Genomic DNA, 13,059 nt, shown 5'->3' with positions numbered 1-13,059 from the left:
AATGCTTGGTTTACCGATGCTTCTGCAAAGCAAGAAGGAAAAGTGTGGAAATACCGGGCAGTAGCCCTCCACACTACTACTAATGAACAGATAATAAATGAGGGAGAAGGGAGTGCCCAGGTAGGAGAATTAATTGCAGTATGGAGCGTTTTCAAGCATGAAGCACAAACCGCTTCCCCCGTCCACATATATACCGATTCCTATGCAGTGTTTAAAGGATGTACTGAATGGCTCCCTTTTGGGGAGCAAAATGAATGGGAGGTTAACAGAATTCCAGTGTGGCAAAAGGACAAGTGGCAAGAAATTCTGAGCATTGCTAGCCAAGGGAACTTTGCTGTGGGATGGGTAGCTTCTCATCAAGTAGATGGGGGCTCAGCAGGAGAATGGAACAACAAAGCTGATGAATTAGCAAGACTAGCTTCTGTACAAAAGGACCAGATCACAGAAGATTGGGATCGTTTGCTAGAATGGTTGCATATAAAACGTAAACATACGGGAGCTAAAGATCTGTATCGTGAAGCCCTTGCCCGAGGTTGGCCTGTCACTAGGGAAATGTGTAAAACCTGCATATCAGCTTGTGAACAGTGCCGTACACGGCTCGAAAGACACCCCTTAGAGGATGACCCTCTGCATTTAAGAGAGGGTAAAGGCTTGTGGGATGCTTGGCAGGTAGATTATATAGGCCCCTTTAAGAGATCAGGAGGAAAACGCTTTGTGCTGGTAGGAGTGGAAATAACATCAGGGCTAGTCCAAGCCGAAGCTTTTAACAAAGCTACGGGAGAAAAAACTGTGAAAGCACTGCGTGAGTGGTTTGGAACTTTTCCAAAACCACAAGAAATACAATCTGACAACGGCTCCCACTTCACCGCCAAAATCGTACAGGATTGGGCACGAAGCGAAGGGATTAAATGGGTCTTCCACACTCCATACTATCCCCAGGCAAATGGAATTGTAGAGAGAACAAATGGTCTCTTAAAACGACTCTTGAAACCACAGGAGGGAAATTGGGATGCCCGCCTATGGGAAGCTGTCAAAGGTGTAAATGACAGATGGGGGGTAAATGGATGCCCCAAAATTACTGCCTTTTGCCCAAAGGCTCCCTCTCTAGTTCCCTCATTAAAGGGACCAGATGATTCTAAGAATCCAGCACATTTCCCTGGACAACCTGTCCTGGTAGAACTTCCCACCGTAGGAAGTGTGCCACTGGTACTAAAAACCCCACTGAATGCATACTCATGGGTAGTGTCTGATGCCCTAGGGAAGGAGCATCGGATAAATACTCGCTGGATAATTCCATCATTTTAATTGTCTGTATAGTATTAATCTCTTTTGCCCCAGAGAGGCAAGTTTTGTCTTTTGTTTTACAGAAGAACTCCGAGGGACGCCAAAAACGGCATGAAGTATGAATCAATTAGATTGACAATACTTTTTTGTATCTCACCACTAATCTGTAGCCAAAGGAATACAGAATGGCCATGGTCCTAAGCTATTGTCCAGTATACTCGGAGTATGGGACAGTATCCCAAAGACCGTTTCCCAAGCTTAGCCACTGTAGTAATGCATGATTCTGAAGCATACCACCCACTTGATTGGGGGGAATGGGACAGAAAAGACTGGGTCCGTGTCCTGACTGGAACGGTTGGAGAAAAAATCCAAGTGGGATGCAGAAAAGTGGAAGGATCTCTTTATGAGAAAGCCTCTTCAATTACCATCTCTGGAAATCTATTGGACCCTAGTTCCAACATCACTACGAAACTCTGTCCTACTACAGAATGGGGATGTAACAAACAGGATTCTCTCATTATGTGTTGCCGTCAAAAGAATGTCGGTAACTACTCCCTAGACCCAAGTACTAACAATGTTGAAATCACCAAATCCTGTATTAAGGAACAAGGAGATTGTTGGTATAATTTCATTTTGACCAAACCAGTCTATGTGGTGTGCGATTGGCGATCTAATCCACCGACAGGAGGGCTATCAGGCCTAACATTTAAATTCAAAATGAATGCTGTAACTAGGCCTCTAGTGATGCTTGTTGCAGTAGTCACGCACGATGGCATAGATACCTCTTCCCACTAACTGACAAAGTTATACCCTCTTTTACGGTGATACAAGGAAATAACATCACAATAAGATGTAGACTGATCACTGAATCTCACATTGAATCCACAAATAGTTATGGAATTGGACCATATGGCCCTATTTTGTTGTGTAAAAATCAAAATCTAGACTGTTGGTTAAATTTGACTGCTGTACAATACTCTTATAAAGTCATGTGTGGTAAAAATAATACTAAATACTGGGGAGGATTTAAAATAGACGTTGTAATACCTACTACCCAACCAATTGTTGTACTTAACCCAAAAATCTTTGAAATTGGACCATATGTGATCAGAAATACGGGCCTACAACAAATGTTGCTTAACCCGACATGGTCTCTCAAACGAGTTGAATTGTCGATGCAGAACAATGTTTCAGACATTCAGCCAGCTTGCTCACCTTTCCTAAAGACTTCTTACGAGGGATGGACAACCTGGCTGCAAAAACGAACTCTTCCCATGAGAAGAACACGGAGAGACCTAACCGGTGTTTTGGGAACAGGATTGGGAGTTCTAAATAGCATCGATTCAGAAGTAATAATGAACAAGTTGGCTACTTCAATTAGTGATTTGGCTAAATTACAACAGCCTTTGCGATCTTCGTTATTGGCTTTGGGGACCAACCAGTGGCTGTTGTCAAATATATTACCAAAATGGGAAAAGGTAAATATAAGGGACCACGAATTGATTATTGATGCACTTGGGGTGGTCCAAAATAACCTCTCTTTGGCTCTCAGTTGTATCCAGGCTCAAATATGGATGCAGTCGGTAGCCGCCTCAATTATAAGAGAAGGTGAAGAAGGCATTCTCCCTACTGAAATTCGGAAAATAATTTGGGACAGTGCCACTGATTTTGAGAAGGAACTCCAATCCTGGTGGAACCTGGTAAACTTTACTTATGATCCCGTTACAAACATAGCTACAACTTTTGTGCTTACTATATATAATGCTACCATATACCCAATTTATCCCATTATTGCATTAGGGTTGAACCACAACGGAACTATACTCTATCCTTTTGAGCATAGAGTATGGGCCCGAAAGGAGAATGAAAAATGGCAAACTGTTAATTTGGAATCTTGCATTGTACGGGAACAACAAGGATTTGTTTGTGAAGGTAATGCAATTGAGGCACAAGATATTTGTTTAGATACTGAACAAAATATTTGCCATTTTGAGATTCATCCTAATGAAAACCCTGAAACAGTACTCATATATATCGGCAAAGGCTGTGTATGTTTGAGGACTGTTTGTGACTTTTTATCTGTAGACGAGGTAGTTGTAGAGACTAAAAATCATTCAAATTTTTGTGTTTGCAATTTTACTAAGATTGTTGGATGTGACTTTTCCTATTCGGCCCCGGTCACGTCTCACCAACTTTTGCAATCTAACTACATGTTGATTCATGAATTACTACCTATACCCATCAGAATGAATCTCGCTTTGGTAAAACAGTTATTACAACACAAGGATTTGGTTGAGATTTTGGAAAAAATTAGGGAAAATGGACAGAAAACCTTAATAACTGTTCATCACAATGTGAAAGAAATACACCGAGTTTTAGAAAGAGTGCAAAAGGATGCAGAACATAGATGGTGGGACACACTTTTCGGATGGTCGCCTACTGCTACAGGCATCCTGAACAAGTTGTGTCACCCCATCGTGGTTCTCTTGATATTGGTTTTGATCAGTTTGGCTTTGTCGGCAGTATTGTATGTCATAACCTGGAGAATGATGAATCGGTTAACACGTTTGATGTCTGTATTGAACACATACAATATGCTTGATGTCCCATCCAATGTGGATATCCCCAAATCAATTGATGTTTTGAAACCTCATTGATTCTTCTTTTATATAAACAGCTTTGATTGTAATTGATACATTGTAGTTGCCTCCCTATCCTCTCTCCTTCTCTCTCTCTCTCTCTCTCTTTTCCTTTTCTTTTTCCTCTTCTTTGCCTTTCTATCCTCTCTCCTTCTCTCTCTCTCTACGGTCCTGCCTTTCTATCCTCTCGCCTTCTCTCTCTCTCTTTTCCTTTTCCTTTTCTTCTTCCTCTTCTTTATCATGCTACCACAAAGCGGTCCTGACATCCTGACGACCATGTTGAGCCACGGGGTGGTGTAGGAGTCGGTCAGAAAATCAGCATTGTCTCAACACTGTCATCAGGAACATGAACAGTACATTTCCTGACAATGGCCTGTTTGGAGCGCAGTGGCCGATCCCAAGAACGGAACGCGCGGTACAAGGCTCCTGGAAGGTACCTGGCTAGAGCCATTAGACTGTCAAAAAGGATGGATTGCAACTGTTGCCATAACATCGATGAAGAAATCATGAACTTTAAATGAACTTTGCTTCATTATAATACCAAAACACACCTCCTGGTCGAAGGCTACCCGCCTCCAAGACTTACCACGCCTCGGACACTGACCCTGCGCCTGCGTGATAGCCTCGCTCGAGAAGGGCGGAGACTCCTGAGGCAGAGGTGGAGCAAGGTGTGTTACTAAGCGTAAAAGATGACTTCTGAACAACGGAAGTTTGGAGCTTCCCCACCAAGGACCACGACGATTGACGACGCAGCATTAGCTGGACCCGGGACCGTTAGGACGTCTTGAGATCAGCGGTGGTAGCTATAACTTCTCTTTCTCCTCTCTCTAAACTTAACTTTACTTTTCTCCTTTCTTTCACCCATCCCTAACTATCGCGTGCCTCTTCACAGGCAATACAATAAAGTTTTACTGTGTGATTATTGCTATCCCCTTTGGTGTTGGTCACCTTAATTTTGCACTTTCGAGATCGTAGCAAACGAACCATCACGAGTCCACCGAGTGGACCGTGACAACAGGGGAGAGAAAATATAACAAAGAGCTTGTGGGTCGAGATAAGGATAGGAGAGATCACTCACCAATTACCGTCAAGGGCAAAACAGACTCAGCTTGGGGAAAAATTAACTCAATTTATTACAAATCAACCGGAGTAGGGTAATGAGAAATAAAACCAAATCTCAGAACACCTTCCCTCCACCCCTCCCTTCTTCCCGGGCACAACTTCACTCCCGGATTCTCTACCAACCCCCCAGCGGCACAGGGGGACGGGGATGGGGTTTACGGTCAGTTCATCACACGTTATTTTCTGCCGCTTCATCCTCCTCTGGGGGAGGACTCATCACACTCTTCCCCTGCTCCAGCGTGGGGTCCCACCCACGGGAGACAGTCCTCCACGAAATTCTCCAATGTGGGTCCTTCCCACGGGCTGCAGCTCTTCACAAACTGCTCCAGCATGGGTCCTTTCCACCGCGTGCAGTCCTTCAGGCACAGACTGCTCCAGCGTGGGTCCCCCACGGGGTCACAAGTCCTGCCAGAAAACCTGCTCCGTGGGCTCCTCTCTCCACAGATCCGCAGGTCCTGCCAGGAGCCTGCTCCAGCGCGGGCTTCCCACGGGGTCACAGCCTCCTTCGGGAACCCACCTGCTCTGGCGTGGGGTCCTCCACGGGCTGCAAGTGGATATCTGCTCCGGCGCCTGGAGCATCTCCTCCCCCTCCTTCTTCACTGACCTTGGTGTCTGCAGGGTTGTTTCTCTTACATGTTCTCACTCCTCTCTCCGGCTGCCGTTTCTGTGCCCGCCGCAACTTTTTTTTTCCCTTCTTAAATATGTTATCCCAGAGGCGCTACCACCTTCGCTGATTGGCTCGGCCTTGGCCGGCGGCAGGTCCATCTTAGAGCTGGCTGGCATTGGCTCTGTCGGACATAGGGGAAGCTTCCAGCAGCTTCTCACAGAAGCCATCCCTGTAACCCCCCCCGCTACCAAAACCTTGCCACACAAACCCAATACAGTTATGCAGAACTTGCCCCACCACAATGTTTGAGACATTAACTCTTTCAGTCTCTCACACCGCCCCGTGGCTCAAACATTGTCTATACAATCTTCGTCGATTCTCCATAGTCTTCTCCCAGGCTGGTGATTTAGACATAAAGAAAGGAGAGAGTGAAAAAAAGAGAGAGAGAACATGTACAAAACTTTGAATGGTACAAAACTTCAAACAGTATAAAACGGTATAAAACTTTAAACAATGCTATAGGGTTACTGTGATGCTTCAAGATCTTCTTCGGGCATTGTGATTCATGCATAGCGGACAGAAGAGGGAGAGAGAGAAGACAGCACGTGAGAAATCATACATTTGCCCACCGCTAGGCCTATTATCAGGAACAGGAATCCACACACTAACATCATAACAATATTTAACAACCATTTTCCCCAACCTATAAGTCCCAGTGAATTCAGGAGAGACACGAACCAAGATCCGGGGCTCCAGCCGCCAAAACAGTCTTCGGCTGCAATGACTGAAAAAGTTCTGCTGTTTGGTCTGCTATCTCCCTCATTTTTGCTTGAGCCTCCTCTATTGAGGTAGTAGCGTTGTGTATGGTGAGGTAGTTGCATTGTGTATGGTGAAGTAGCATTCTCCGTCGGTGAGATTTAACATCCCATATACCCCATGTTCTTTTAACAACATCACAAGATTCAAGGTTTCCTCCTCAGGGAAGAAGATAAATCTTTGAATCCTGAGAGGGAGTTTTTAGAGCCATGAAAGGTCTCCCAGAAGAGTCGTTCCAGGAGCAATTTAGTTTACATAAAATATTACCAACTTTTTCACAAGATTGTTGCTCTTTAGATTAATGAGGCCGAATTGAATTTTTTCGTCGACAGTGTGAGAGACAGAGAGTTAATGTCTCAAACACTGTGGTGGGGCAAGTTCTGCTTAACGACTAACTCTGCTTAAGGAGGAACTCTGCCTAGCAAGGAACCACAGGTGAAAAGCAGCTGATCAGCACCCATCAGCAACAGGAGGGGGAGGGTGTGTTGGAGGGTGCACAGCTCCCTGTTCTGATATGCTGAGCAGGGCAACTCACCATGCAGGGAAAGGGAAGTTACTCCCCAAACGACCTCCAAGCCCAAAGGCTCACAAACTGCTCATGACACCTAATTAGCCTAATGCCCGCCCAAGGAGGGGCAAGGATGATAAAAGGACACAAACTGAAGCCCCGGGTGCACAAGCCCACCAGAACTGGACCCCTTGGCTGACTGGACCCCTCAGCTGACTGAACCAACGCTGGACCCAGGACCGGTGAAATCTTTCTCTTCTCTCTCTCTTTCCCTTTTCCTTTTCCATAATCCCTACACCTCATCCCTTTAGACATAAACCGTTGACCAAGTCTGGGACTAAGAGTGGATCCAGCTGCCCCTAGGCTCCTCTCTGAGAAGGAGTCTAGAAAGCAAGGGGGTCTGCTCTGAACCTCGTGACTCAACGGGAGGGCTCTCCTTATTGTCTCTGCTTTGCCTTCTACAGCTAATTTTGCTAAGCGGGTCATTGGATCCACCTGATTATTTAAAAGGTGAGCTGGATGATTTCCTGCCTGGTGCGCAGCCACCCATCCTACTAGGAAGGTTTTCCGTTTAGCGATGCTTAAGATTTCCTCCCATTTTTCTCATTGCCACACTGGTATCCGATTGACCTCCCATTGATTTTGTTCCCAAAATGGGAGCCATTCGGTACATCCCTTGAAGACAGCATATGAATCTGTATAAATAAACACTGACTCTTTGATCTCGGCTTCCTTGGTAAATACACTCCTGTCCTGGGTTCAGCTGGGATAGAGTTTAATTTTTACAGGAACCTGGGAGGTGGGGGGGGCATAGCCGGGGCAGCTGACCTGAACTAGCCAAGGAGCTATTCCATACCATGTGACATCATGCTCAGTATATAAATGGGGAGCGGGCTGGGGGGGAGGCCTCTCGACTTTCGGTGGCAGAGCGTCGGGTTCCGGGTGGCGAGCAGTTGCACTGTGCATCACTCTTTTTGTATATTCTTTCGTTAGTACCGTTGTTGTTGTTGTAACCTTTTTTTTTGTGTTGTCCCAGTAAACTGCCCTTATCTCAACCCTCGAGGTTCCAGGTTTTTTTTTCTTTTCTCTCCTCCGTCTCCTCCCTATCCCACCGGAGGGGGGCGGGAGGAGTGAGCGAGCGGCTGCGTGGTCCTTTGTTACCGGCTGGGCTGAAACCACGACAGTCCTTTTTGGCGCCCAACGTGGGGCACAAAGGGTTGAGATAACGACAGATCTGGCCAGAGCGTGTTGAAACAAATTTGTCATATGCATTTCTTATATTAGATAAATAGATGTTAGTCACAATGTTGATTCATTTGTTTACATGGTGGCGTTTTGTAAGTTCTTATATGCTCTATGTATTGCCTGTAGTTACGTTTCTCACCTCTGGGAGAGTGATTGGGATTATCATTTTGCTGTACTGGGCAATGTCGACTTGTGAAATGATTACATCACTGGTCATGAGGTTAAGCTGGTATCTGTATGAGGCAGTGATATCATTTCCATACTTCGGGCACCTTCTATCGGATTTTATTGGTAATTACACTCACTCCATGGGGAAGTTAGGGGGGGATACTTCCCCCCGTCCGTTCGCCTCCCTTCTCTCCTTCCGACTAATTACAACAGCTTTTGAGAATTTTGAATATCCTTGGGATGCGCAAGCCAGTGTGCTGTTAGTGCTATGCCTCCTGAATATGTTTCAGGTCTTGTTTAGGGCTACAAAAAGGCTCTTTAAGAGTACCACCCAGAGATCTGCCCCAAAGCTGGATATTCATGGGTGGCACGGCATGTGGGAGGATATGGGCAGGTATCTAGAGAACTTCTCACCTCCAGTGGCTTGGAAGTTCACTCCCGAACAACTACAGAACCCTCATGAAGTGGTAGAATATTTGAAAGAAAAATGCTGTGGCTATTCCAAAGATGTACAAGTCACTGCACTGTGCTGGGCCCTGGCCAGTATCTACCAAACACTGCTTGATATTAGGCAGCACCCTCAGGGGGAAAAGGGGGAAAAGATGGAAAACAGGGCAACAGGCACTGTGGCTACCCCAACCCCGACAACAGGCACCGTGGCTACCCCAACCCCGACAACAGGCAGCGTGGCTACCCCAACCCCGGTGACAGATACTGCAGCTAAACCAGAGAACCAACCTGCGCCAGTATCAGTCGCCCCTGTACAGAAAAAGAAACACAGAAAGAAATCAGTTCGCTTAGTGAGAGATGAAGATGAACCAGGGTCATCGCGAGAACAGGAGGAAGAGGCAGAACCTGAAATAATTACCCGATCTCTATCCCTGAGTGAGTTGCGCGACATGCGAAAAGATTTTAGCCGCCACCCAGGTGAGCACATTGTTACCTGGCTGCTCCGATGCTGGGATAATGGGGCTAGTAGTGTGGAATTAGAGGGTAAGGAAGCCAAGCAGTTGGGATCCCTGTCTAGGGAAGGGGGCATCGACAAGGCGATTGGGAGAAAGACACAAGTCCTCAGCCTCTGGAGGCGACTTCTGTTAGGTGTAAAGGAAAGATACCCCTTCAAGGATGAAGTTACATGTCACCAAGGCGAGTGGACCACCATGGAGAGAGGTATCCAGTACCTGAGGGAATTAGCCGGGCTGGAGGTGATTTATAATGATCCGGAAAATGGGCAGTCACCCACAGATCTAGATGAAGTCCAATGCACACAACCAATGTGGTGGAAGTTTCTACAAAGTGCACCACCAACCTATGCCAACTCATTGGCAGTAATGTCCTGGAAAGAAGGCTATGGACAAACGGTGGATGAATTGGCTGTCCAACTCCGGCAATACGAAGGAAGTCTCTCTTCCTCCCTACGGGCCTGTGTCTCGGCTGTAGAGGAATTGTCCCGGGAGTTCCAGCAATTCAAAGTGGATATGTCCTCCTCCCCACCTGTACAGGCCCGCATCGCAGCTATTGGGAGTAAGCACTCCTCTGCCCAAGAGAGAGGAGAGAGAAAGTACACACGACGGGCTAACCTGTGGTTTTACCTGCGTGACCATGGAGAGGACATGAGGAAGTGGGATGGAAAACCTACCTCAGTCCTGGATGCACGGGTACGGGAGTTGCAAGAAAAAGCAACCAGAAAAGAGGATTCTTCTTGGAAAACTGCTGCTCCAGTTTCCCGTGAGCAGTCCCCCAGACGCAGTAGATGGGCTGATCTCATTTCTGATCCTCTTGAAGGGACTTCTGATTCACGTGTGCGAAAAGTGTGTAACGGATATTCTAACCAGGATTAGAGGGGCCCTGCCTCCAGCCAGGTGGAGGAAAGGGACAACCGAGTCTACTGGACAGTGTGGATTCGATGGCCTGGCACATCAGACCCACAGGAATATAAGGCTCTAGTAGACACTGGTGCACAATGCACCCTAATGCCATCAAGTTATAAAGGGGCAGAACCCATCTGTATCTCTGGTGTGACAGGGGGATCCCAAGAGCTAACCGTATTGGAAGCTGAAGTGAGTCTAACCGTGAATGAGTGGCATAAACACCCCATTGCAACTGGCCCAGAGGCCCCGTGCATCCTTGGTACAGATTATCTCAGGAGGGGGTATTTCAAGGACCCAAAAGGGTACCGTTGGGATCTTTGGTATAGCTGCATTGGAGACGGAGGAGATTGAACAGCTGTCTACCCTGCCTGGTCTCTCTCAAGACCCTTCAGTTGTGGGGTTGCTGAAGGTTGAAGAACAACAGGTGCCAATTGCTACCACGACGGTGCACCGGCGGCAATATCGCACCAACCGAGACTCCCTGATTCCCATCCATAAGCTGATTTGCCAATTGGAGAGCCAAGGAGTGATCAGCAAGACTCACTCACCCTTTAATAGTCCCATATGGCCCGTGCGGAAATCTAATGGGGAGTGGAGACTAACAGTAGATTATCGTGGGCTGAATGAAGTCACGCCACTGCTGAGCGCTGCTGTGCCAGATATGTTAGAGCTTCAATATGAACTGGAATCAAAGGCAGCTAAGTGGTATGCCACAATTGACATTGCTAATACATTTTTCTCCATTCCTTTGGCAGCGGAGTGCAGGCCACAGTTTGCTTTCACTTGGAGGGGCGTCCAGTACACCTGGAATCGACTGCCCCAGGGGTGGAAACACAGCCCCACTATTTGCCATGGACTGATCCAGGCTGCACTGGAAAAAGGCGAAGCTCCAGAGCACCTGCAGTACATTGCTGACATCATCGTATGGGGCAACACGGCAGAAGAAGTTTTTGAGAAAGGGAAGAAAATAATCCAAATCTTTTTGAAGACTGGTTTTGCCATAAAAGAAAGTAAGGTCAAGGGACCTGCACAGGAGATCCAGTTCTTAGGAGTAAAATGGCAAGACGAGCGTCGTCAGATCCCTATGGATGTGATCAACAAAATAGCAGCTATGTCCCCACCGACTAATAAAAAGGAAACACAGGCTTTCTTAGGTGGTGTGGGCTTTTGGAGAATGCATATTCCAAATTACAGTCAAATTGTAAGCCCTCTCTACCAAGTTACCCGGAAGAAGAACGATTTTAAATGGGGCCCTGAGCAACGACAAGCCTTTGAACAAATTAAACGGGAGATTGTTCACGCAGTAGCCCTTGGGCCAGTTGGGGCAGGACAAGATGTTAAAAATGTGCTCTACACTGCAGCTGGGGAGAATGGCCCTACCTGGAGCCTCTGGCAGAAAGCACCTGGGGAGACCCGAGGCCGACCCCTGGGGTTTTGGAGTCGAGGATATCGAGGATCCGAGGCTCGCTATACTCCAACTGAAAAAGAGATATTGGCAGCATATGAAGGAGTTCGAGCTGCCTCAGAAGTGGTTGGTACTGAAACACAGCTCCTCTTAGCACCCCGACTGCCAGTGCTGGGCTGGATGTTCAAAGGGAAAGTCTCCTCTACACATCACGCGACTGATGCCACGTGGAGTAAGTGGATTGCACTGATCACACAACGGGCTCGCATAGGAAACCCCAGTCACCCAGGAATTTTGGAAGTGATCACGGACTGGCCAGAAGGCAAAGATTTTGGAATGTCGCCAGAGGAGGAGGTGACATGGGCTGAAGAGGTCCCGCTGTATAATAAACTGCCAGAACATGAGAGGCAATATGCCCTGTTCACTGATGGGTCCTGTTGCATTGTGGGAAAACATCGGAGGTGGAAGGCTGCTGTATGGAGTCCTACACGACAAGTCGCAGAAACTGCTGAAGGAGAAGGTGAATCGAGTCAGTTTGCAGAGGCGAAAGCTGTCCAGCTAGCGTTAGACATTGCTGAAAGAGAGAAGTGGCCAGTGCTCTATCTCTATACTGACTCATGGATGGTGGCAAATGCCCTGTGGGGGTGGCTACAGCAATGGAAGCAGAGCAACTGGCAGCGCAGAGGTAAACCCATCTGGGCGGCCGCACTGTGGCAAGATATTGGTGTTCGGCTAGAGAAGCTAGTGGTAAAAGTACGTGACGTAGATGCTCATGTACCCAAGAGTCGGGCCACTGAAGAACAGCAAAACAACCAGCAGGCAGATCAGGCCGCCAAGATTGAAGTGTCTCAGGTGGACCTGGAGTGGCAACGTAGGGGTGAGCTATTTATGGCTCAGTGGGCCCATGATACCTCGGGCCATCAGGGAAGAGATGCAACATATAGATGGGCTCGTGATCGAGGGGTGGACTTGACCATGGACACTATCGCACATGTTATCCATGAATGTGAAACATGTGCTGCAATTCAGCAAGCCAAGTGGCTAAAACCCCTGTCATATGGAGGGCGATGGCTGAAATATAAACAGTGGGAGGCCTGGCAGATTGACTATATCACACTCCCACGAACCCGCCAAGGCAAGTGCCATGTGCTTACAATGGTGGAAGCAACCACTGGATGGCTGGAAACATATCCTGTGTCCCACGCCACTGCCCAGAACACTATCCTGGGCCTTGAAGAGAAAGTTTTATGGCGACATGGCACCCCAGAAAGAATCGAGTCGGACAACAGGAGTCACTTCCGAAACAACCTCATAGACACCTGGGCCAAAGAGCATGGCATTGAGTGGGTATATCACATCCCTTATCATGCACCGGCCTCCGGAAAAATCGAACG

The sequence above is a fragment of the Harpia harpyja genome, chromosome W (genome assembly GCF_026419915.1).
Source record: "Harpia harpyja isolate bHarHar1 chromosome W, bHarHar1 primary haplotype, whole genome shotgun sequence".
Taxonomy (NCBI): Eukaryota; Metazoa; Chordata; class Aves; order Accipitriformes; family Accipitridae; genus Harpia; species Harpia harpyja.
The sequence above is the reverse complement of the archived record's forward strand: the minus strand, read 5'-3'. Positions refer to the sequence as shown.